This window comes from Spea bombifrons, chromosome 2 (genome assembly GCF_027358695.1).
Source record: "Spea bombifrons isolate aSpeBom1 chromosome 2, aSpeBom1.2.pri, whole genome shotgun sequence".
NCBI classification, from domain to species: Eukaryota; Metazoa; Chordata; class Amphibia; order Anura; family Pelobatidae; genus Spea; species Spea bombifrons.
Window position 1 is genome coordinate 63,961,409 of NC_071088.1, and position 26,463 is coordinate 63,987,871.

The following is a 26,463-nucleotide window of genomic DNA, read 5'->3' on the forward strand; positions in this document are numbered from 1 at the left end:
GTTTCAACAACCTTTATATTAAGAATCTTTTTTTAACACAATTTAATAAAAAATTTGCACAAAGTCTGAAACTTCTTCCTGATTTTTCAATGGCAACACGAAAGTTCAGAAGACAATTTTATGAAGGCACTAAGAAACTCCGAGACCTGAGCATCAAGTATAAATGGGGATCACCCTTTAAGCTGATCATACAGAACGAGGGAGAAACACTAGTAATTAATAAACCTCCAGAACTTGAGGACTTTTTATCTACATTCTCTCATAGGAAAAATATTCTGGAGAGATGATGATAGCAGGGCAGCTATCCTATTATGAATTAAACTTTTTTATTTATTATTTACTTTAGTTATTTATTTATTTATGTAATTATTATTGTAATTATTGCATTTTTATTTTATTTTATGGATGTATTACTAATGTATTTGGAAACCATATAAGCTATACTGATTTTGAATAACTAATATCACGAACTGAGTTTTACAGGTAGATACATCTACCTAAATGTTAATAATATTTATTATTTTAATTTTCTTTTTTTTCTATTTATTTGGAGAGTTAGCATTCTAGCACTATAATTTTGCGAATATTTATTATCTGTAGTCTTAATACATTACATTACAAATATTAATTTTGGGTAAAGGAATATTACTACACACTAGAAATATACACTGTAATAATTTATTTATTATTATTGATTAATTAATTCTATTAATAGTGAACTTATCACATAATAATGAAGTGGCAGTACATTAAATGCCTTTGGCACCTTATACCCGCTAAATCGTAATTAATTTCTACTTACAATAACATATTTTGCTTGACGTAGTAATCTATTATTTAACTTTATTAAAAATGAAATCAATATATAATAATGAAACGGTAGCACATTAAATACCTCTAGTATTCTAGTTTTGCTCATTTGCACTTAATTATCACTAATAATTAATAATAATTAAAAATAAGTTTGGGAAATATGTAAGTTTAATGCACTACTTGGCTAAATTTTTTTATATATTTTGTATCTTTATATTGCTTAAATAATATATTATTTATTTATTTAATTTATATTTAAATGTGTAATAAATTATTTATTAGTATTACTGATTAACTAACCCTATTAATAATGAATTTATTATATAGTAATGAAACTGTTTCATACTAAACCTCCTTAGCACTTAACACTTATCTACTTGTACTTAATTGTTTAAATGATATATTATATTATTTATCTACTTAATTTATATATAATTTTGTAATGATTTACTCATTATTATTACTGATTAATTTTATTAATAATGAATATATTATATAACAATGAATTGGCTACACACTAAATTTCTTTAGTATTCATATTTGCTTATTTACACTTAATTACTATTTACAATAAGGTATTATTTGATGAAATAACGTATTTATTATTATTACTATTGACTAATTAATTCTATTAATAATGATAGCACTTTATAATAATAAAATCGTGGCGCACTAAAGGCCTTGAGCACTTTACTTTTGCTCATCTGCACTTAATTATCTATTGATCAGTTTTATTAACAATGAAAGTATTATATAATAATCAAACGGCGGCACATTAAATGCCCCGACTTATTAGTGTTTAAATAATAAATTATATTATTTATTTACCTAATTTATATTTAACTTTGTAATACTTACCTGTTATTATTATGGATTGGTTAGTTTTATTTTATTAATAATGCATTTATTATATAACAATGAAATAGTTGCACATTGAATCCTTTTAGCACTTTACACCTGCTTATTTGCACTTAATTATTATCTTTAATGTATTTATTTGATGAAATAATTTACTTATTATTATTACTACTGATTAATTAATTTTATTAATAAGAAAGTATTATATAATAATAAATCGCGGCACATTAAAACGTTTTAAGCACTTTATCTTCGCTCATTTGCACCTATCACTTATAACAATTAAAATATAAGTTTGAGGAAATAATAATGAACTTACTATTTAGCAATGAAGTGGTAGCATATTAAACCTCTTTAGCATTTTATATTTGTTTACTTGAAGCGGGTCTATTGGTGCCTAGACATTATTTCAATTTTTTTTTTTTTTTTTTCTGTATATTAAAGGTCTCCTTATGTCGGCACCTACGCATGAACTCGCCCAATCTAATGACGGGGCAAAAGACGCATGAAAGATTTTCATGTGTAAATTGTATAAATGCTTTGTTTTTTGTTGTCTGTGTATGTTTTGACAGTAAACCAAAGTTGAGGAGGGAGGAAGAGGGCTTAATATTATTTAATATTTATGACACTTAAACTTGTTTCTATTAATTGCCAAGGTTTAAATTCCCCACATAAAAGAGGTTTCTTATACGATATGTTAATTAGAGAACACATAGACATATGTTTTGTGCAAGAAACACATTGGAAAAAAGGAGCTTCCCTTCATTGGACTTATAAGAAATATCCTGTTACTACTCACTCCAGTTTAACTGGGAAAAAAAAGAGGAGTTGCAATCTTGATAAATAAAAATATTAAGTTTGAACAGATACATATGGAATTAGACCATGAAGCTAGATACATTATTCTCCTTTGTAAGTTGAATGACGTGACTTACACTTTAGTTAATATATATGCACCAAATATCTCTACGGTTAGATTTTTGGATAAAACTTTTGAGAAAGTCCATGCTATTTCAAAAGGTTTCTTGGTAATTGGAGGAGATATGAATTGCATATTAGACGTTAAATTGGATAAGAGTTTTATGCACGGTACTTATCCAAACTTAAAGTTGAAATCCTTAGCTAACTCATTTTCTTTGTGTCTTGCTCGGAATAATTTGTTTGATATATGGAGAACGTATAATCCATCTGTGAAGGAGTTTACGCATTATTCTGTTAGGCATCACTCGTATTCCAGAATTGATATGTTTTTTTCAGACAACAAATCTTTAGAAATTTATGAGTCGCCTACTATAGGAAATTTTACCTGGTCTGACCATGCACCTATCTTTATAAAAATCAAAAACAATGAAGAGTTTAAAATAAAATCTAATTGGAGGCTTAATGAATCCCTTTTGCTTTCACGTGACTTCAAGGAACAGCTTACGAATCTGGCTAAAAACTTTATTGAGACCAACGATAATGGCACAGTCTCGCTTGCTACTCTATGGTGCGCTTTTAAATGCACCATGCGGGGCTACCTCATAAAACAGGGAGCACATATAAAGAAAATGAAAGGCGCGACTCTAACAGATTTATATATTAAGCTGGCACAGTTAGAAGTTAGTAATAAAATAAGACCTTCAAATCTCTTATACACAGACATAAAAGAAACTCAATGTAAGATTAAAGAGAGACTGACGGAGAACATTAATAAAAATCTCTTATTCCTTAAACAGGATTGGTATTACAGCAGTAACAGGGCCAGTAAGAATTTAACAAAAAAAAATTAAAAATAAGTTAGCTAAAAGTAGAATTAATAAGATCGTATATAACGGTAAAACCTATATATCTCCAAAATTAATTGGAGAAGCTTTCAAAGATTATTATAGTACATTATATATTATATACATTATATATATTACCCATAGTCAATAAGGATAAAATACAGAGAAGTGCATTTCTTAACGCCTTAAATTTACCCAAATTATCTAAAGAAAAATTGGAAAACTTAAATCTACCTATTCAACTTTCTGAAATAAATATTATAATAAGATATCTACCTAAGTCCAAGGCTCCTGGCCCAGATGGATTTTCAGCTCCTTTTTATCAACTATTGGATCCTATAATATCTCCATTATTACTGAAAGTATTTAGAGAAATTCCATTAGGGAAAGAGTTCCCGTCGGAAATGTTACAGACCGCAATAATTCCTATCCCAAAGACTGGGAAAGATTTGAGTAAAGTTTCAAATTATCGCCCTATTTCTCTTATAAATCTTGACATTAAAATATTTTCAAAAATTCTAGCTAACAGATTAGCTGCTGTTATGCAGGACTTGATCCATTCAGACCAAACGGGCTTTATATTGGGTAGGAGTGGTGAAGATAACACCCGTAGGATATTAAATCTTATACATGAAATACACTTTAATAATACGCCGGCAGTCTTCTTAGCCTTAGATGCGGAGAAGGCTTTTGACCGGGGGAGTTGGCCTTTTCTGGAAGAAACTTTAAAAATGTTTGGCCTGAATGGACAATTTCTGGATAATATTATGGCACTATATAAAAATCTGCAAGCAAAGATCTCAGCCTTCTTAGCCTTAGATGCGGAGAAGGCTTTTGACCGGGTGAGTTGGCCTTTTCTGGAAGAAACTTTAAAAATGTTTGGCCTGAATGGACAATTTCTGGATAATATTATGGCACTGTATAAAAATCTGCAAGCAAAGATCTCAGGTTCAAATTTAAATTCGACTATTTTTCCTATCAATAATGGGACAAGACAAGGATGCCCTTTAGCTCCACTATTGTATGCCCTCTCTATTGAACCCCTTGCGACGATAATACGCCGGTCGGAAAAAATCTCTGGAATAGCAATAGGCCCATATGAACACAAAATCTCTTTATATGCAGATGATATTCTCCTCACTTTATCTTTACCTGAAATATCACTTTCAGAGACATTGGAAAGTATTAAGGAATATGCAGTATATTCTAACTATAAATTGAATTTAGACAAATCTCAGATCATTGATTTTAATATGGACTGCTCTAGATTTGAAGAAATTAAAAGTAACTTTGACTTTTTATGGGAACAAAACCATATCAACTATCTAGGCATTAAGATATATCAGAATCTTAGAGATACTGTAATTAATAATTATACTATTCTTCTAGAAACTCTTAGAAATCAACTTACACAATGGAAAGGCTTAGAAATATCATGGTTAGGTAGACTAAATACATTAAAGTCGTATGTCCTTCCAAAATTAATTTACTTATTTAGAGATATTCCTTTAGCAGTTCCAGTAAAAATTCTAAATCAATTTGAAAAATTATTTTACTCATTTGTATGGTTGGGTAAAAAACCGAGGATTTCACGAATAATACTTACCAAAAGTCTCTCACAGACCGGTCTTAACTTCCCCAACTTACGTATTCTCCATCAAATTTGTATTTTTGGTCATTTTTTGGCATGGGATACAAAACGAGAACTGAATCTTCCATGGTATGGATACGAGAGATGGAAGTGTCATAATTTAGATCCATATCTTTTGTACTGGTTTAATATAAAGGGAATAAACGACTTAGAGATTGTTAACCCAATCGTTTCGGATATCTTGACCAACATGATTAGCTTTAAGAAAAAATTTGGTATAACTGAGTCTTCTTCGATATTTACTCCTTTAATAGCCTTGCAAAATTTAATAAAAGATATCGATTTAAGACCCTGGTTTTTACAAGGAGCGGATACATTAGAGGACATCTGGTCTTCTACGGGCCTAGCTTCCTTTAAAGAAATACAAATTAAATATTCTTTCTTGAGCAAAGAAATCTTCCCATATTTAAGGATTAGAAACTTTATTAAATATAATCCGGTCAGACCTCTGGCAAATCTGGATAGGTTTTTCAATAGACATTATAAACGAAATACAACTATGCAAATAATCAAATTGCTTGAACAAGAATCTATTCCAGATAAACCTAATACTATTTTAAAATGGGAAACGGATCTGGGAATTTCTTATCCACCTGATATTTGGGCCGCAGCTTGGATTAATACAAGAAAGGCGATACATTGTATAAATTTGCATGAACAATTCTTTAAACTCCTTCACAGATGGTATTACGTTCCGACATCTTTACATAAAATGTATGGATCCACTTCCAACAAATGTTGGAGATGTAAATTAGAATTAGGATCCATGCTACATATCTGGTGGGAATGTGACAAACTGTCCAATATGAAACGTAAGGTTGTTGAATTATTTAGGAACCTATTTGGGATCGACTTTATATTGCACCCTCAAACTTTTTTATTTCATATTGACATATCCTTGCAAAATAAATCAAATCGATATTTGTCCATTAACATTCTGGCCGCTATCAAAATCTGTATGGCAAGAAATTGGAAAATGGAACAAGTACCGTCATAGTCTCAAGTAATTACTCAGGTAAATTACAATATAATATGGAAAAACAATTCTATAGGATACATAGTAATATCAATAACTATGAGGTTATCTGGCTTCCATGACAAAGATTGATTTCGGAGACCGACTTATTATAACTGAGACTCCTCTTTCCTCTCTTTTCTTCCTTCTCTTTTTTACCTTGGCAAATTATTATTATTTTTATTATTAGTAAATCAACGATATTCTCTCTTCCTCCCTCCCGCAGCTTTGTTTATAATATTAGACTATGATAATCTTAACTTACTGTCACTTGTATGTATGCTAGATATTTTATTCTGTAAAATTTTTAATCTTGAGACATAGCAATGGAAGATTCTGTTTTGTTATATGTTTGTACTGGTCAAATTTTATATGTAATAAAACCTAAAAAAAAAAAATGGTACATGAGTCAATCTTCTAATTAATTAGAACATTGTTAGCTGGACTCCTGAATCTCAAGGTTAGCAAACAATGTTGATACCCTTGTCAGAGGCACCATACTTAAACATATGGTACGTTAGTTACTGCTCTAATTAATTAGACCCTACTTAGCTACATCAATAAATCTCAAGGTCTTTGAGAGGCAATAGTCTTACAAAAAAAAAAACAATCAAGAGTTGCTACTCATATCAGATTTATCCTCCTGAAGTAAGACCTTCAAATCGTAAGGTTAGCAGCAATGGAATCAATTGTGACACCTTTTGATGAGGCATTTGTCTCTAATAAACTACATACAAGTTCTAATTTATCAATTAGAACCTAATTTGCTACAGCTATCAAATCTCAATGTTGGGAGCAATGGAATAACTTATGATACCCTTTGTGGAGGCACCAATCTCTAACAAACAGTACACAAGTTCATGCTCTAATTAATTAGAACCTCCTTAACTAGACCCCCAAAACTCAAGGATAGCAACGATGGAGTAGATATTGATAGCCTCTGAGAGGGAACCTTCTCCACCAAAAATAGTATGTCAGTTGCTGCTCCTATCAGGTACAACAACCTGAGCTTGGACTCTCAAATTAAAAGGTAAGCATAAATGGAAGGACTCATGTCATGCTCCAAAAAATGGTACACAAGTAAGTGTTCTAGTCATTTACCAGCTCTTTAGCTAGAAACCCTTAATCTTAACATCAGCAACAACTGAATGAAACTTGATGCTCTTTGAAAGGCAACAGTATTCTCAAAAATGGTACATTAGTTGCTGCTCCTATGAGACACACATCTTGAGATTGCGTTTTAATGTCAGAAGCAATGGAACGACTCATGATACCCTTTGTGGAGGCATCAGTCTTTAACATAGGGTTAATGCTCTAATTAAAACCCACTAGCTAGTTGTCTAAATCTCAAGGATAGCAAAAATGGAGTGGATTTTGATACCCTTTGAGAGGAAAAAGTATCCACAAAAATGTTACAAAGGTTGCTGCTCCTATCAGATACAATGTCCTAAACTAGGACCCTGAAATCTAAATGTCAGCAGCAATGGGATGACTGATGATACCCTTTGTGGAGGCACCAATCTCTAACAAACAGTACACAAGTTCACCCTCTAACTAATTAGAACCTCCTTAACTAGACCCCCAAAACTCAAGGATAGCAACGATGAAGTAGATATTGATAGCCTCTGAGAGGCAACCTTCTCCACCAAAAATAGTATGCCTGTTGCTGCTCCTATCAGGTACAACATTCTGAGCTTGGACTCTCAAATTAAAACGTAAGCATAAATGGAAGGACTCATGTCATGCTCCAAAAAATGGTACACAAGTAAGTGTTCTAGTCATTTACCAGCTCTTTAGCTAGAAACCCTTAATCTTAACATCAGCAACAACTGAATGAAACTTGATGCCCATTGAAAGGCAACAGTATTCTCAAAAATGGTACAGTAGTTGCTGCTCCTATGAGACACACATCTTGAGATTGCTTCTTAATGTCAGAAGCAATGGAATGACTCATGATACCCTTTGTGGAGGCATCAGTCTTTAACAGAGGGTACACAAATTAATTCTCTAATTAAAACCCACTAGCTAGTTGTCTAAATCTCTTGGATAGCTACAATGGAGTGGATTTTGATACCCTTTGAGAGGAAAAAGTATCCACAAAAATGTTACAAAGGTTGCTGCTCCTATCAGATACAATGTCCTAAACTAGGACCCTGAAATCTAAATGTCAGCAGCAATGGAACACAAGTTAATGCTCTAATTAATTAAAACCCACTAGCTAGTTGTCTAAATCTCAAGGATAGGAACAATGGAGTGGATTTTGATACCCTTTGAGAGGAAAAAGTTTCCACAAAAATGTTACAAAGGTTGCTGCTCCTATCAGATACAATGTCCTAAACTAGGACCCTGAAACCTAAATGTCAGCAGCAATGGAATGACTGATGATACCCTTCATGGAGGCATCAGTTTCCAAAAACTGGTTCAGATGTTGCTGCTCTAATCATTCAAAACCTATTTAGCTAGAATGCCTAAATCTCAACGCCAGCAGCAATTGAGTTGATCGGCATACCCTTTGCAGAGGCACTCGTCTCTAATAAATGGCACACGATATGCTGCTTTACTCAGACTAAACCTCCTGAGCTAGAATCCCCAAACTGGAAGATCAGTAATACTAGAAACAATGTTGATAAAGACTTTTGCCTCTGCCAAGGTTAACAAGTGGTACATGACTTAATGATCTAATCAACTATACCCTCCTTAGCTAGACCCCAAAATATAAAGGATAGCAACAATGGATTGGATAAATGGTACCTAATTTGCTGATCTACTCATTTAGAACATATTTAGCTAGACTTCCTATCTCTCAAGGTCAGAAACAATAGAGTAGATCATGATACCTTTTGGTAAGGCACAAGTCTCTAATAAATGACACAAGAGTTGATTTACTACTCAGTCTGAACCTCCTGAGCTAAAATCCCCAAATTTGCAGATCAGTAACAATAGATACAATATTAATACCTTCGGCAGAGGCACCAGTCTTCAAAAAATGGCACATGAGTCAATCCTCTAATTAATTAGAACATTGTTAGCTAGACTCCTGAATCTCAAGGTTAGCAAACAATGTTGATACCCTTGTCAGAGGCACCATACCTAAACATATGGTACGTTAGTTAATGCTCTAATCAATTAGACCCTACTTAGCTACACCAATAAATCTCAAGGTCTTTGAGAGGCAATAGTCTTACAAAAAAACAACCAATCAAGAGTTGCTACTCATATCAGATTTATCCTCCTGAAGTAAGACCTTCAAATCGCAAGGTTAGCAGCAATGGAATCAATCATGACACCTTTTGATGAGGCATTTGTCTCTAATAAACTACATACAAGTTCTAATTTATCAATTAGAACCTAATTTGCTACAGCTATCAAATCTCAATGTTGGAAGAAATGGAAAAATGTATGATACCCCTTGTGGAGGCACCAATCTCTAACAAACAGTACACAAGTTAATGCTCTAATTAATTAGAACCTCCTTAACTAGACCCCCAAACCTCAAGCATAGCAACAATGTAGTGGAATGTTACATGAGTCGCTGGGCTAATCCATCAGAAGCTCTTTAGAAACCCCAAATTATGAAGAACAGAATGGATGTTTATACCCAGCATATGGCACAGGAGTAGTAGTACTATACAACTAAAACCTCTCTAACTACAACCCCCAAATCTAAAGGTCAGATTTTAAGTAGTAAACCTTCAAGATCTCACCCATATCCAAGGATTTCTGTGCTGTGAAGACGAGTATCAGCTCCAAGGGTGTAGGTGTGAAGATCTGTCAGAGACTGTAGCAGCAGTTACTAGTGGTGACTTCTGTGACATCACAGCGTGATGTCTCTTTGACATTCTTGCTCCAGTCGCAAAGTATAGCATGTTGAACATATTATTAATCTGATAATTACAAAAACAAATAGTTATTTAGATATTTGTTAACAAGCACATTATTTCTATTGTCTATTAGGGTGGAGAAGGTTTTTGATCAATTTTGTAGTTGCATTAGTCTCCAAGAAATGGTACACTAATTGCTGCTCTAATCAATTAGGACCTCCTTTGCTAGAACACCCAAAGCTCATGGTCAGCAGAAATTAAAATGATCTTGGAACCCTTTGCAGAGTCACCAGTCTCCAGCAAATGGTACACGAGATGTGGTTCTAATCATGAGGACCCTCCTTAGCTAGAACCCCCAATTTTCAAGGTCAGCAACAATGGAATAGATCTAGATACAATTCCCAGTCTATAGCAAATGTTACATGAGTCGCTTGGCTAATCCATCAAAAGCTCTTCAGAAGTCCAAAATTATGAAGAAGAGAATGGATCTTCATACCCTTTGTTGAGACACGAGGCTTCAGCAAATGGCACAGGAGTAGTAGTACTATACAACTAAAACCTCTCTAACTACAACCCCCAAATCTAAAAGTCAGATTTTAAGTAGTAAACCTCCAAGATCTCACCCATATCCAAGGATTTCTGTGCTGGGATGACGAGTATCAGCTCCAAGGGTGTAGGTGTGAAGATCTGTCAGAGACTGAGATGTGACTGAGCACAAACAGAATGTTGCAGCAGTTACTAGGGGTGACTTCTGTGACATCACAACGTGATCTCTCTTTGACTTTCTTGCTCCAGTCACAAAGTATAGCATGTTGAACATTTTATTGATCTTATAATTACAAAAACAAAAAGTTATTTAGATATTTTTTAACAATCACATTATTTCTATTGTCTATTAGGGTGCAGTCCCTAAATACTGTATTTTTCTTTCTATCTTACATATTTCTGATATCTATCAAACTAAATCCTTTTATACATTCAATAAAAATGTACATTTTGTGAACTGTATCCACTATTCCCTCTTGTGGATTAAGAGCGCAACAAAATAAAGCCTATCAAAACTTCTTAGAATTTGGTACTGTTCCTTTATCACCCCTACATAAAAGGTGGAGGGCTGTTTGGGGGTCTCTGGTGGTCAAGGATGGTCAATCATTCAGGAGAGGTGCTAAAAGCTCATGGTTCACCCTAACCCAGGGCAAGCGGACCTAGTCACGTCTCGAAGTCACTAAAACAACTGTCTGCTTTTTACTTACAGCAAATAAAATAATTGTATATAATGTTTTACTTGAGAGAACTCACAGACGTTTACCTTCAAGCTGCCAATCAGTTGCAAGAAACGAATCCCATTGAAATCAATAGGAGCTCTTTCTGCGCATGGAGGGGTTTATGAAAGCTGGAGCTGGATAGGGAGATGCGTTTGGCCGAACACACCTCTTGCACTGAAAATAGCTGCTGGGCAGGGAAAGGGCAGATACATATGGGGTGATTCTGCTAATTAACCTCCATGCATCTAAAAGGGGACACTATGACAAGTTAAGGGCACCCCGCAGCTTTCATACGCATTAATGTGTATGCGATGGCTGGAGTGTTTAAACATGCATGCAACAGGCATAAGCTTGAATATGAAAGAATTTCAAGGACCAAATCAGATAATTTACTGAGTGGGCAGTAGATAAATGGAACAGCCTCCCATCAGAAGTGGCATATATTAATACATTGAGGGGATTTAAGCATGCATGGGTCAGACATAAAGGTCATGATTCTAAGAGAAGACCAACGACTGATTAAGTATTAAATTCTGAGTCTCTACATCAGGAATAATGTACAGGCTAGATGGGCTGAAAAGCGTTGATTTTCAAAAACCGAAAAATCCGTTAAGAATAATCCTAGCAGTCCCAGTCAGGTGCTAACGACGGCACCATGCCGTCACTAGCACTGTCTTACCTTCATGGAGGTCTGTAGACCTCCATCACCACCTACCCCGGCGATCTGACCCTCACACTGAAGGGCATCTGCCCGGTGACGTCTCGCGCAATGACGCGATGACGTCACCGCGCAACTTTATTAACAACTGACAATTGTCAGTTAAAGAGGTATGGGGGCATGCTGCTTAGATGCCTCTATCTCAGGCATCTAAGCAGCTACATACCCCCAACATATACCGTTGGAAAGGTATAAAAAATATTAAAAAGAATAAAAAATATTAAGTTAAAAAAAATAAAAATGTAAAAAAAATTATTTGGGGGGTCTCTAAAGGCAGATAAAAAAAGATCAAAATTGCCTAGAGACCCCCAAAATAAATTATTTAAACATAAAGTAGTTTAACTTTAAAAAAAAAAAAAAGTTTAAGTACCGTATTTGCTCGATTATAAGACGAGGTTTTTTTCAGAGCAAATACCCCTCGTCTTATAATCGGGGTCGTCTTCTAATCAGACCTCAAATAGAGGTCTGATTAGGAGACTAAGATCCAGATCCCCCGCACCGCTGCAGGGGACCTGGATCCTCCTGTCGTCGCCCCCCCACTTACCGGTGCTTCCGGAGGTGAAGTTGGCAGCGGGGGTTTGTATGCGTCCGTCGCAAATACCTTCCCCGACTGTCAGACATCAGACTTCCAGAGTTCCTGATCTCTGACAGCCGGGGAAGGTATTTGCGACAGACGCATACAAACCCCCGCTGCCAACTCCACCTCCTTCCGGCTGCCGCGGAATGAGACGTCAACCCGCTGCCCCGGCAATACAGCAGGAAATTGGAAGCACCGGTAAGTAAGTGTGTGTGTGTGTGTGTGTGTGTGTGTGTGTAGGTAGGGCATTTCTGGAATGCCTTACACCCCTATATGCCACTCTGGCACTTAGGGGGTTAAAAGGCATATTATGGGGCAGAGTGGCATATAGGGAGGTATAAGGCATTTCAGGAGGCAGAGAGCCTCCTGAAATGCCTTATACCTCCCTATATGCCACTCTGCCCCATAATATGCCTTTTAACCCCCTAAATGCCAGAGTGGCATATAGGGGTATAAGGCATTTCTGGAGGCAGAGTGCTCTATATAATGCCTTTTAACTCCCTTAATGCCACTCTGCCTCCTGGAATGCCTTATACCTCCCTATATGCCACTCTGCCCCATAATATGCATTTTAACCCCCTAAATGCCAGAATGGGATATAGGGGTATAAGGCATTTCTGGAGGCAGAGTGGCACATAGGGGGTCAAAAGGCATACCATGGGGCACAGTGGCATATAGAGGGTTAAAAGGCATACCATGGGCCACAGTGCCATATTGGTGTGGCAAGCCTGGGGGCAGATGTGCGTAACTGGGGGACAGGTTGGAAAATACAAGAAATAAAAACAAAAAAAATATATTTTTCTCAATCATAGCTTTTATTAAAAAAAATAGTTTACATGAATTAACATTTACTGGTAAAACTTTTTTCCTTTAGGGTCGTCTTATATTCAGGCTTTTTCTTTTTTTCCTAAGTTAATATTCAGATTTTGGGGGGTCGTCTTATAATCAGGGTTGTCTTATAATCGAGCAAATACGGTATTCTAGCTAAATGATCACTGTGATAGCCAATGTTACCACAGCGATCATATAGCTTTAAAAAGTCACATTCCCTTTTTAAAAATGGCCGATACTAATTTTTAATCCTATGATCCCTTTGATCATGGGGTTAAATTTAGCCAACGGTAGAGGGAGGCAATTTTTGAAATCTTGATGAACTGCAAATATTATTAAAATCAGCCATTTAGCCTGTGCGGTACGTGAGTAACCATATCATCCCTGGAGCGCCTTGCATTTTTACTGCAAAACTTATTTTTGCTGTAAAAGTGATTTTTTTTTTCTCCCTTTACCATCATTTCTTTGGGATTGTAAGGGCAAAGAATGGTGTGTGCTTCTGTGAGTAAATGTATGGAAAGAATGGCGTGTGCTTCTGTGAGTGAATGGAGATATGAAAGGCGTGTGAATGGTCAGTAATTAGGGTTGAAGCCTTGACATGGCATTACTGCTCACGTAAGAAGTTAAATTATGGCACAAAAAGTACATATTTGCAAAAACTACTCCCCTTGGCGCATCAAATGAGGGGCTGCATGTGTTTCTAGTACAAACCTGGAGTGCGCAAGACACAAATGAACATGTCATTATGGTTAGAAAAAACATATTTTCAAGCCAAAGCAACATATTCCATCATTATTTGTGCACTCAACTTTTGTCCTAGAAATACATGTAGCCCCTCATTTGAAGCTCCAAGGGGTGTAGTTTCTTAAAATGGATGAATTGTCTGAATGAGGGAGAGCATGAGTTAATATGTGGATGATTTGTCTGAATGAGGGAGAGCATGAGTTAATGTGATTGTGTGTATCATAGATGTATAATTGTGGAAGGGCAAAGATGGCACTAGCAGGATGTTTGAGCCTTGGGGATCAAGATGGCACAGACAGGGTGTATATGGGACAAAGATGGCAAATCGTATGTGTGTTATCTGGGTGCTGGCCAGGTTCTATGTGGGCAGTGTGGTTGGGGTGTGCAACCTGTGATCTATCCCTGTAATTTAGGGGGTTTTAAATATACCTTTAATGCCGTGTTTTTGTGTGAATTCCAATTGATCTATACCTGCAAAGCTGGGTTTCTGTGTTATTCTGTAGATCCATATCTGCTATGCTATGTTTCCATACATTATTTATGTATACCTGCAAATACAGGGTTTGTATGTCTTGTTCAGTTGATTAATACCTGCAATGCTGTTTCCATGTATTGATTTGATCTATACCTGCAATGCTACATTTCATATATTATTATTGTATACCTGCAAATACAGGATTTGTATGTCTGATTCTGTTTATTTGATATCTACCTTCAGTGCTGAGATCACAAGTGTATTTCAATTGATCGATACATGCAAAGCTGGGTTTGTGTGTTAATGTGTTAATCTATACCTGCTATCGGCAGCAGGGTCTAATATTTATATATATATTTATATATATATCGGCAGCAGGGACTAATATTAGGCCCTGAAATCATTTAGTGGAAAAGTTAAGGTATTGTGTTGTTTAAAGGATTTCAAGGATTAGTCGTACTAAATTGTGGCTTCAGGCTTCCCATGTTGAATGATCAAGTATTGTATTGTCCAATAACAAAAGTATCATTCCATAGCACATTACTTTTGGCAATATATATATATATATATATATATATATGTGTGTGTGTGTGTTTTTTCAGTGGTATGATTTAATGGTGGAAATTATTAATGCCCCCCAGTTTGACTGTGGTATCTTGTGTGCCCCCCTTATATATTGTTTCTAGAGTCGCCACACATGTAAACAGCCTGCGCCTGCCCCCTTCTCATCGCAGCCCTAATGAAACCAACAACATGGGCTGTTTCACAACAAGGGAGGGCAGCCCAGAGACAGCCAATGGGAGGCCACCCCTGCCGGTCACGTGAGCACACACTTTATGTAATGTTGCCGCACATGTTATGTCAGGGGCTCTTTGTGCTTCTTCTTCTTCCCACTTTGTCTCCGCCGGAGTCTGGATCCGCTGCGTGCCAAGCGGGGTGGAGAGTTACCCTCCTGTGACCCATGAATGTCTTTAACTGCCCCTCCTGCCAGCAGGCCCTCTGGAACCCTGTAACTGTAAGATGCGGCCACTCTTTCTGCAAAAGGTGCTTGCGGGGGCCAGCAGTGGACAGGTGCCATGTTTGCAAGCAGAAGCTGAAGCCCAGGGGTGCCCAGGAGCTGAAATGTAACACCCTTTTATGCAACTTGCTGGAGAAGTGCCTGCAGAGCGAAACCAGACTGAACAGGGTGAGAAGCGACCTGCGCGATCTGCTCTCACTCCAGGACCACGAAGAGGCAGCAAAAGTGGCCTCCAGAGGAGTTGAGATGGGTGAGTTTCTGTAGGAGGTGCCATGGGGGGCTTTTAAATGTCTATATGTGATCCTCATGATGATATAAGAGTAGATCATATATCACATTATATATGATCATTGCTATTATATACCGGGATTAACTCATCCATAGCCAGCACATATTGAGTTTCTGTAAAATTGTGGACAGTGATCATTATCAATGCGTTTCTGTATTTTAATGGCCTGTTGTATGATTATTATTATTTATTGTTGTATATAGCGCCATCATACATTAAGGACATTACGCTGGTGGCAGCGTGTTAGGTGTCTGCCGCCGTCACACTATTACGTGTCTATGTAGGATGCCATCCTGAGAATGGAACGTAAAAACCTTTTTTGTTACTTAAAATATTTGTACTGGTGGTTGATCTGTGCCCTCCGACCATTAGATTGGGCTTAGAGGGTCTTTCAGGTGTTGAAATGTCTGACCAGAGCCCAGCAATGCATTAAAGTGCAGAACCTTCTTAGATGGAGAGGGGGAATGACGGAGGTAGAGGCGCATGTCCAAGACTGGACTCATCTCTGATAGCCTCAGGTCAGTTGAACCATCAGACGTGACATCAGTGCCAGTTAGGCATACCTTGGAGAGCTTCTTTAGTCAGCTGACTGCAACTATTTAGGTATTAACCCTTTAATAGCACGTCAAGAAGATTCTTTGGAGTGATTTGCCAAATTGTAAGACTTGTCATTTTTTTAAAAGATGCGCTTAACTGAGTCACCTGCTTTCAAGCAGGGATATCATCCATAACATACTGGTATCAAAAGCACCAAGTAGGGGTCTTATGTATGATCACAGCAGTGTAGAATAGGACAGAGTCAGTTCCAGACCGTGTGATCTGGAGATTTTACTCCTTCATCCGGAGACGCTGATATTTGGGCAACAAACCACGGACTCCGCGTCAAACCTTAGAGTTCCCAGCTAGGCTCTTACAAGAATTATGGGGCTCATTCATTCTTTGGTGCAAAATTGGACGTTTGGGTGAGAGAGGGAACGTTCCTTGTCTCTCACCCTGCTCTGCGGATGCTGACATATTTAGATTTACGAATGTTTGCCATGTTAGGTTTTTTTTATGTTCTGTCCAATAGCAGATTATCTAAAATCATAGCTACCTGTGGAGTAGGAGGAACATAAACCAGTTCTGGGTGGATCGGGGAGCACCTGTGAACGCTGTGTGTCTGCTTATGACAGCTTGACAAAGGCCCTGTTTGGCCGAAACGTTGCTTTTGTTTGTTTTCTCTTAATAAAGTGTCCTAGAGACTGGAAGCTGTTTGGAGTGCTGGGATTCCTTTTCTTTGTTTGAATGCTTATGACACGGTTTGAGTAATAAGCAGCATTTAACGATAAGTAATTAGCGAGATCTTTAACCTGAGTGCTGTTGGTAGCTACTGAATACTTCAAAGCAGTCTGGTGACACTTTCCCGAACATCCAAGAGGGAATCACTGGGTTCTGTCTATGAGACACATATAGTGCTACATGTAGTATGGGCGATCAGACCAACTTCCACATTTCTGGGTGACAGATGGTGCCCTTCTGTGGCACCTGGACCAAGAGCCGGAGCTAGGCCCTTTTGCACCAGAGGCAACAATGGAAAACTGCACCCCCTAGCTATTTTTTTTTTTTACAGAGGTTGTTTTATTTACACTGCCCTTACACACACCTGTCCATAAACACACAAATACACATACACGTTGCCTTTACACACACCTGTTCATTATCACGCATATACCCATACACTGCCCTTATACACAACTGCCCATAAACACACATATACTCATTCACTGCCCTTACACACACCTGCCCATTAATATGCATAGACACACACACCAGCTTACAAACATACAAATACCTACACTGCCCTTACACACACACCAGCTTACAAACACACACCTGCCCTTTAACACGTGTATACACATACACTGCCCTCACACTCCCCTACATTTACACACACACATATACACACACACCATCTTACAAACACAGAAATACCTACACTGCCCATACACACACACACACTGCCTATTCACACAGACACACACATGCTGCCCATACACACACACACTGCCCACACACACACTGCCCATACACACTGCTCATACACACATACACTGCTCATACACACACACATATTGCCCATACACATACACACACACTGCCCATACACACACACCAGCTTACAAAACACACACACATACACAGCACTTACACACACACCAGCTTACAAACACACACATATACACAGCCCTCACACACACACCAGCTTACAAACACACACACATATACACAGCCCTTTCTCCCATCTATTACTTTTCTCATCTTCCATCATCTTCTATCTTCCATCCTGTAGTGGGAGCTCGAGGTCTGTCACTCCAGGCCTCTGCTTGACATCATATCCCGGAGCTCTGCATCATTTGCCGTCGCATAGTGGTTAGGGAGAACGGAAGACGAGGTCTGAATAGGGAGCGTGAGGTCTGTCAAATGTTGGGCCGGTTTGAGGGGTATTGTGATATCCCCAACCAGCCCTGCTCATCGGGCACCTCCACCCCAGACCAGTGCTGATGGTGCCTGGGTGCGCACTGCCCACGGGGGCGCCTGAAGTCGTCCAGTCCAGACGCCGCTACCCTCATAGCTCCTCTAAAAGCTGCATCCATTGATTCATGTGACACAATAGCGAACGTGAAGGTAACGTTAAATTTTGGTATGATTGGGATATAGCCATTGAAATACTGCAGGTTTACCTTACCAGGAGACATACACAAATCACAAACAGTAGGAACCAAATTCATAACTTACCTCTGGCTCAGGGGGCATAAGATTGAAATGTTGAGATACATCTGATGTCATCAATACAATGTGAGCCAGGAGAAAGAGTCAGAGCAAGCTATAGGTAAAGGGCCATATTTTAAATTTAGTTTCAGAGGGTATGCAGAGCTAGTGGAGGGACTGGCACAGTGGGACAGCTAATGATGGGACAGGGACTAATACTCACCGTACCCTTGTCTTTAGACAACGTCACATATTATATGACTGCACTTATTGTACCTCCCCTTTTATTATACTGTAAAGTGTAACATAGATGCACAAACTCGTAGTAAAAAATAAATATGCGTACATATACATTGTACTGTGAAAAAGTATTTCCACTCTTTCCCATTTTTTCTGGCTTTTGCACATTTGTCACATTGAAATGTTTCAGATCATCAAACTAATTTTAATATTAAATAAAGACAACTCCAGTAAAACACAAAATGCAGTTTTCAAATGAAGATTTTATGTATGGGAGGAAAATAAGCTATCCTACTCAACCTGGCACTATGTGAAAAAGTAATTGCCCCCTTACTTATTGAATCAATTAATTAACCAAATTTAAATGATAATTGGGTTTAATTTCACTAGACACCCCCAGACATGATTACTCCCAGCCCTGCTGAATCTAAATATCAATTAAATAGAACGTTTTTTGCAAAGTGATGTAGGCTTAAAGATCTCAGAAAGCAGCACATGATGCCACGATCTGAAGAAACTCAAGAGCAAAGAAGAAACAAAGTCATTGACATCTATCAGTCTGGAAATCATCCAAAGCAATTTCTAAGGCTCTGGGACTCCAGCAAAGCACTGTGAGAGCCATTATCTATAAATGGAGAAAACAAACAAAAAGAACACAAACTCTTGTCTGACATTTGCCAAACTACATCTTGATGATCCTCAAGACTTTTGGGATAATATTCTGTGGACTGATGAGTCTAAAGTGGATTTTTTTTGAAAGACATGCTTCCTGGTAAATCTGAAGTAAATCTTAACACAGCATTCCATAACATCATACCAACAGTCTAACACGGTGGTGGTGGTAGTGTGGTGGCCTGGGACTGCTTTGCTGTTTCAGGACCTGGGCGACTTCCCATAATTGATGACGCCATGAATTTTGCTCTCTACCAGAAAATCCTGAAGGATAATGTCCAGTCATCAGTTTGTGACCTAAAGCACAAGCGCAGTTGGTTATGCAGCAGGACCATGATCCGAAGCACATAAGCAAGTCCACCTCTTAATGGCTCAAAATAAACAAAATGAAGGTTCGGTGCTACCAAGTCAAAGTCCTGACTTAAATCCGTAGGTAATGCTCGAAAACCTTACAATGTGGCTGAATTAAGACAACTCTACCAAGAAGAGTCACCAATATTAATAATAATATTGCTATTTATTGCAAATGTTTGATTGCACTTTTTGCGCAAAGGATGGCAACCAGTAATGGCATTATTTTTTCACATGAGTAAAAAAGGTTTTGATGAACTCTTTACCTTCAATAAATAAAATAATTATTTAAAAGCTGCATTTTGTGTTTACTCAAATTGTTTTATATTAACATGTAAATATGACAAAAAAGAGTAAATGGTCTGAAAAATATCCCTCGTCTTATATTCGTTATAATCAAACCTCAAATAGAGATCTGACTACAAGACTAAGATCCAGATTCCCCGCAGCGCTGCAGGGGACCTGAATCCTTCTCTCTGGCAGCCAGTGGCTTCTATGACAGAGCACCGGCATCACATGACCTTCCAGTGCTCCACCAAAGAAGCCCTGGACCTTTTTATTAACAGAGCAATTCTCTCTTCTGCATGTGCTCTGGCAGCTCTTATAACATGCATTTCCTCTTTCTCCCTAATCTTATAGATCTGTCTGTCTTCCTAACTTTGCTTTTCTTTGTATTTACTAAATGCTTCTTGTTTTTTACTATTCTGGCCACTTTTGCGGAGTATCACAGTGTTTTCTTTAATTTTTGCTCTTACTGACCAGCCTAATAAAACTTTCTGTTACCTTCAATAATTGAACTTTTAAATAATCTCATTCCTCCTGTACTCCATTAAATGGCACCAAGTAACTTTTTTACACATTCTCTCATCTTCGAAAATTCAGCAAGGGTGTGGGGGCATTAGGGTGACCAAATTGGCCTTGTTTTACAGGACACATATAATTTTTACATATTGCTGACCAAACCTGCAGTATGGGGCATCATTTTATCTGTGCTGGCAGCATCAATACACAAGGGGCAGCTGGGACCATTACATAAATCAATACTTAAAAGGGGGGGTCAATGACAAAGAAGTGTGGGGGAAAAACATTGTTTTTATTATTGTAGCTTAGCCCATCCAGATGTGTGACAGAGCCTGTCCTGGTGTGTGTGTGTTTGGGTGTCGATGTGGAAGAGCCTGTCCTGGTGTGTGTGTGTTTGGGTGTCAATGTCCTGGTGTGTGTGTTTGGGTGTTGGTGTGGCAGAGCCTGTCCTGATGTGTGTCCCCGTGTGGCAGAGCCTACCCTGGTGTGTGTGTGCATCTGGGTGTAGATGTGGAAGAGCCTGTCCTGGTGTGTGTGCTTGGGTGCTGGTGTGGCAGAGCCTGTCCTGGTGTGTTTATCGGTGTGGCAGAACATGTCCTGGTGTGTGTGTCGGTGTGGCAGAGCATGTCCTGGTGTGTTTGGGTGTTGGTGTGGCAGAGCCTGTCCTGGTGTGTGTGTTTTTGGGTGTCAATGTGGCAGAGCCCATTCTGATGTTTTGGTTGTTGATGTGGCAGAGCCTGTCCTGGTGTGTGTGTTTGGTCATCTGTTTCCTGGCACTGTAGAAATAAATGTAACTATTTAATTTTTACCATTTCAGAGATAAAGCACCCTCCTTTGTAGATCACTTCAGAGGACAAACCTTTCCAGGCCCAAAAATCCGTGAGAGGCCCAAAAATCAGAGGAGAAGTAAAGTTATTGTGTTATTTACTCTATTTCAATCTGCATATTTTATTAAAATTGATTAGTGACTTCAGGCATCCTGTGTATGATGACTTTTTTTTGTGTACTGATGTACTCCCGATCCCATCACATTAGATTCTATCATATATTATCTGCCTAGCACTGATGTCATCTTATCCAGTACACATGGATGCTGAGGAGTTAAGATTCTAAGAGTCTATTGTATTTATTTCTATAAAAAGGTCCACTAAAATCCTCAGCACCAGGCCCACGATGATCTTAATCAAGCCCTGCCAATAACTAATACATAAAGATTTTTGTATATTGTATATTTTTCTTTTTTTAGAGTCAATTACCAGCCCCTGGCAAGTATGTCTTAATGGGAAATAGGATTAAAGCGATTAAAGGGAAATGCTCTGAAAAATACCCCTCGTTTTATAATCCAACCTCAAATAAGAGTAAGATCCAGATCCCCGCAGCGCTACAGGGGACCTGGTTCCTTGTCTCTGTCAGCTGGTGGACATCTGCGCAATGTGCCGGGGTTTCTATGACGGAGCGGCAACGTGACATAATGTTTGGGTCAACATAGAAGTAAAGTCATGCAGTAAGAAAAAAAATGATATAGCTGTATTATTCCAAGAGAAAATGGAGCCTTTAGTCAGTTGAAACACTTTATTAAGCTGAAATAGAAATACATATAAAGTAACAAAAGCTTTTAAGACCTCACTTGTCACTTATTTTGTGTGATTTATATTTAAATGAATTTCTGATGTTAAGTATTTCTTTTTCTTTCTAAATATCTTACAGGGAGGAAAGAAGAAAAAAGACAAGCATTAGAAGAACAAAAGTGATACAATGTTGCTGGAACATGCATTTAACAAACCTCCATTATACTTATTAATGCGCTTCTGCATGTGTGTTTGTAAATGGTCTGCAATGTATATACTGATCTTTACTTAAAGGTCATGGGTTTTCAGAATAAAACCTTGAACAAACTTGTTGAAGTAATCCAATATCTTATGAAATATACTGAGTACCTGTATATATACACTCTGTACAATCGTCTACTTGAGCTCACTTGAGTTGCTTCTGCATTGAGATAGTCTCTTTTTCAAGTAGGCTATTTTAAGTAGGAGTTAAAAAGAAACAGGAGTTCCCTTGGAGGAGTACAACTGGTGGGAAAAGCTTTATTTGGTTGCATTCAATTACTCAGTCATCTGTTTTGGGTGCTTTATTTTTGGTGTTTTTTTCTTGTGTGCTGCAGCTCAGTTAATTGAGGGGAGTGGTTACCTAGCTTCACCTGTGTGGGGTTATCTATATAAAGCCCCAAGTAACTCACAGAGCTTGCTCACTTGAGTTGCTTCTGCATTGAGATAGTCTCTTTTTCAAGTAGGCTATTTTAAGTAGGAGTTAAAAAGAAACAGGAGTTGGAAAGAGAAACAGGGGTTCCACAAGGTACTGTATCTATACTGCTTTATATTTTTACTTTTAACTGTTTATTTTGACGGGTGTTCTTGTTTAACTGTTGTTTTGTAGGTTCTCATTTATTTTATTTTTTTCTTATACTTGATTATGAGTATGGTTATGGGAGTTAGCAAGATTGATGATCTGACTCAATGCACATCTTGTTTCATGTATGCATTCCTGGATGAATCCGTCCAGGGTCCATACCTCTGTGGCAGGTGTGAGAAAGTGGCTTCTCTGGAATCTCGTATTAGAGATCTGGAGAAGCAAATTGCAACTTTGAGAGAGATAGACAATCTTGAAAGGAGTCTGCTGCTCACTGAGCAGAGTTTAGTGGGTGCAGGTAGTGAAGAGGGAGGAGATAAGTCAGCTGGGGAACAGGCATGTAGCTGGGTCACAGTTACACGTGGTGGTAGAGGGGGAGGAAAGAGGAAAGGTTTAGCTAGTCCTGACCTTGTGCAGCCTAACAGATTTGCCCGCTTGAGTGAAGATGTTGGGTGCATCAGCTCAGGAGTAGCTATACTGGAGGAAGCTGTTCCTTCTAACAGCCGAGGGAACAGCCCCTCTAGTATGAGTGGGGTTGAGAGCGTAGGAAAGGCTAGACAGGTTGTGGTGGTAGGGGACTCTATTATTAAGAGAGTAGATAGGGTAATCTGCCGCTCTGATAAGCTCAACCGGACAGTTTGCTGTCTCCCGGGTGCTCGGGTCCGGCATGTTGCTGACAGAGTGGATGGATTATTGGGAGGGGCTGGGGAAGACCCGGCTGTCATGGTCCATATTGGTACCAATGACAAAGTCAGTGGAAAATGGAAGGTCCTAAAGAATGATTTCAGTGAATTAGGAGATAAATTGAAGAAAAGGACCTCCAAGGTAGTATTTTCAGAAATATTACCTGTGCCACGCGCAACAGTAGAAAGGCAGCGGGAGATCAGGGAGGTAAATGCGTGGCTAAAGTCATGGTGTAGGAAGGAGGGTTTTGGCTTTCTAGAGCACTGGGCTGATTTTGCGCTTGGGTACAATCTTTATAGCGGTGATGGATTGCACCTAAACGGAAGAGGGTCTGTTGTGCTAGGGGAGAGGATGGCTAGAAGGCTGGAGGAGTGAACTAGTGGTAGGGGGGGAGGGACACAGAGATCTTGAAAATGGAGATAGTGCAGAAAGGAGTGGGGCTTCAGATCAGAACAAGGGGGGTGGAGATGGGGGGAGGGGCAAGATCAGAACAGAGGAGGTATGTATTAATAAAAATTCTCATAAAATTCAAGAGACTCAGGGTAATATTAAATGTATACAAGAAACAAAAACTGTCTGCGCTTCTTACCCTAATAAAGTTGGCAACAAATATATAAACATAATATAAATGAGAGGTTTTGGTTATATGAATTGGCCAAAGCATAATTAAGCATATTAAATGTATGCTTGCTAATGCAAGGAGCCTAAATAACAAAATGGGAGAACTAGAGGCAATAGCATACACTAACCAATATGATATAATAGGCATAACAGAAACATGGTGGGATTAGAGCCATGACTGGGCAGTTAACTTAAAAGGTTATACGTTATATAGGAAGGACAGAAAAAGCAGGAAGGGAGGAGGAGTATGCTTGTATGTTAGCAACGAGCTAAAGTCAAATATTAAGCATCTTGAAGGCGACAAGGGATTTGTGGAAGCTTTATGGGTAGATATCAACTTGGGGCATAAAAAAGGAAAAGAACTACTGGTTGGGATATGTTATAAACCACCTAATGTTAATAATGATGAGGAAGAGCAGCTGTTAGAACAAATTGAGAAAGCTGCACATCTGGGTAACGCGTTAATTATTGGAGATTTTAATTACCCGGACATAAATTGGGATAGAGAGACTAGTAGTTCTGCAAGGGGATCCAGGTTTTTGAACCTGTTAAATGACTCCTTCATGTCACAACTGGTACAAGCACCAACTAGAAAGGATACTTGTTGGATCTGGTGATAACAAACAATGTTGATCTTGTGTCTAACATTCAAGTGGGGGAGCACTTGGGTAATAGTGATCACAATATGGTCTCTTTTGAAATAAACTCAAAAAAGAAATTGCCCATGGGGAATACTAAAACGTATAATTTTAAGAAGGCCAATTTCAATAAGATAAGAGCAGCTTTACAACTTATTGACTGGCAAAAACTCTTCAGGGATAAAAATACGGAGGAAAAATGGAGTATTTTCAAACAAATATTAGCAGGGTACACTTCTCAGTATGTACCACTAGGAAACAAATATAAAAGAAACAAATTGAAACCGATGTGGCTTAGTGGGGTCGTTAAGCAGGAAATTAAAAATAAGAAAATGGCTTTTACAGCATTTAAATCAGACGAATCAGAGGCATCCTATATAAGATATAAGGAAGCCAATAAAGCATGCAAAAAAGTGATTAGATGGGCTAAACTAGAAAATGAGAGGGTGATTGCCAAAGAGAGCAAAACTAACCCCAAAAAATTCTTTAAGTACATAAATTCTAAAAAAAACGAAGAATGAAAACGTAGGTTCATTAATAACAGAGAGGGGAGTGTTGGTTAAGGAGGACCAGGAAAAAGCAGAAACTTTAAATAAGTATTTTTCCTCAGTATATGTTATGGAGGAACCTATGGCAATGGGGATACATAGGACCACTGAGAAAATTTTTCAGTCAAACTGTGAGTGGATGGCCCAGGACAAGGTGCTGCAGCAACTAAAGAAAATTAATGTTAACAAGGCTCCAGGGCCTGACGGTATTCACCCACGAGTACTTAAGGAGCTGTGTCAGGAAATAAGTGAACCTCTGTTTCTAATCTCGGGATTCTTTTCTTTCAGGAATTGTACCAGAGGATTGGAGGAAGGCAGATGTGGTTCCTATTTTCAAAAAGGGTTCCAACTCTGTGCCCGGAAATTATAGACCTGTGAGCCTAACTTCCGTTGCTGGGAAAGTATTTGAAGGGCTGTTTAGGGATAATATTCAAGAATTCCTTGGGAAGAATAGTATTATTAGCATAAATCAGCATGGTTTTATGAAACATAGGTCATGTCAAACTAATTTAATTGCATTCTACGAAGAAGTAAGTAGAAGTGTAGATCTTGGATTTTGCCAAGGCGTTTGACACGGTTCCACACAATAGGTTAGTATTCAAACTGAAAGAAATTGGCCTAGATGCAAATTCTTGTTCTTGGGTAGAACATTGGCTTAGAGGTAGAGAACAGAGAGTTGTTATAAATGGTAAATTTTCAAGCTGCTCAAAAGTGGTAAGTGGTGTCCCTCAGGGTTCTGTTCTGGGACCAATTTTATTCAACATATTTATAAATGACCTGGCAGGTCATGTTTCTGTGTTTGCAGATGACACAAAACTAGGTAAAGTTATACAGGGCGAGCAGGATATTACTGTGCTGCAGAGGGATCTAGATAGACTGGGGGACTGGGCACTCAAATGGCAGATGAAAT

At 38.1% G+C, this 26,463-nt stretch overlaps 1 long non-coding RNA gene across 1 annotated transcript in view; it reads right to left on the reverse strand.

Annotated features, from left to right (window-relative positions):
* Positions 1-10,640: 10,640 nt before the first annotated feature.
* LOC128472641 (uncharacterized) overlaps positions 10,641-26,463 on the reverse strand; it is a 40,490-nt gene continuing 24,667 nt past the window's right edge. Inside the window, exon 3 of the long non-coding RNA XR_008346191.1 lies at positions 10,641-10,709. This is a non-coding gene — a long non-coding RNA (uncharacterized LOC128472641). The remainder of the gene's footprint in view (positions 10,710-26,463) is intronic.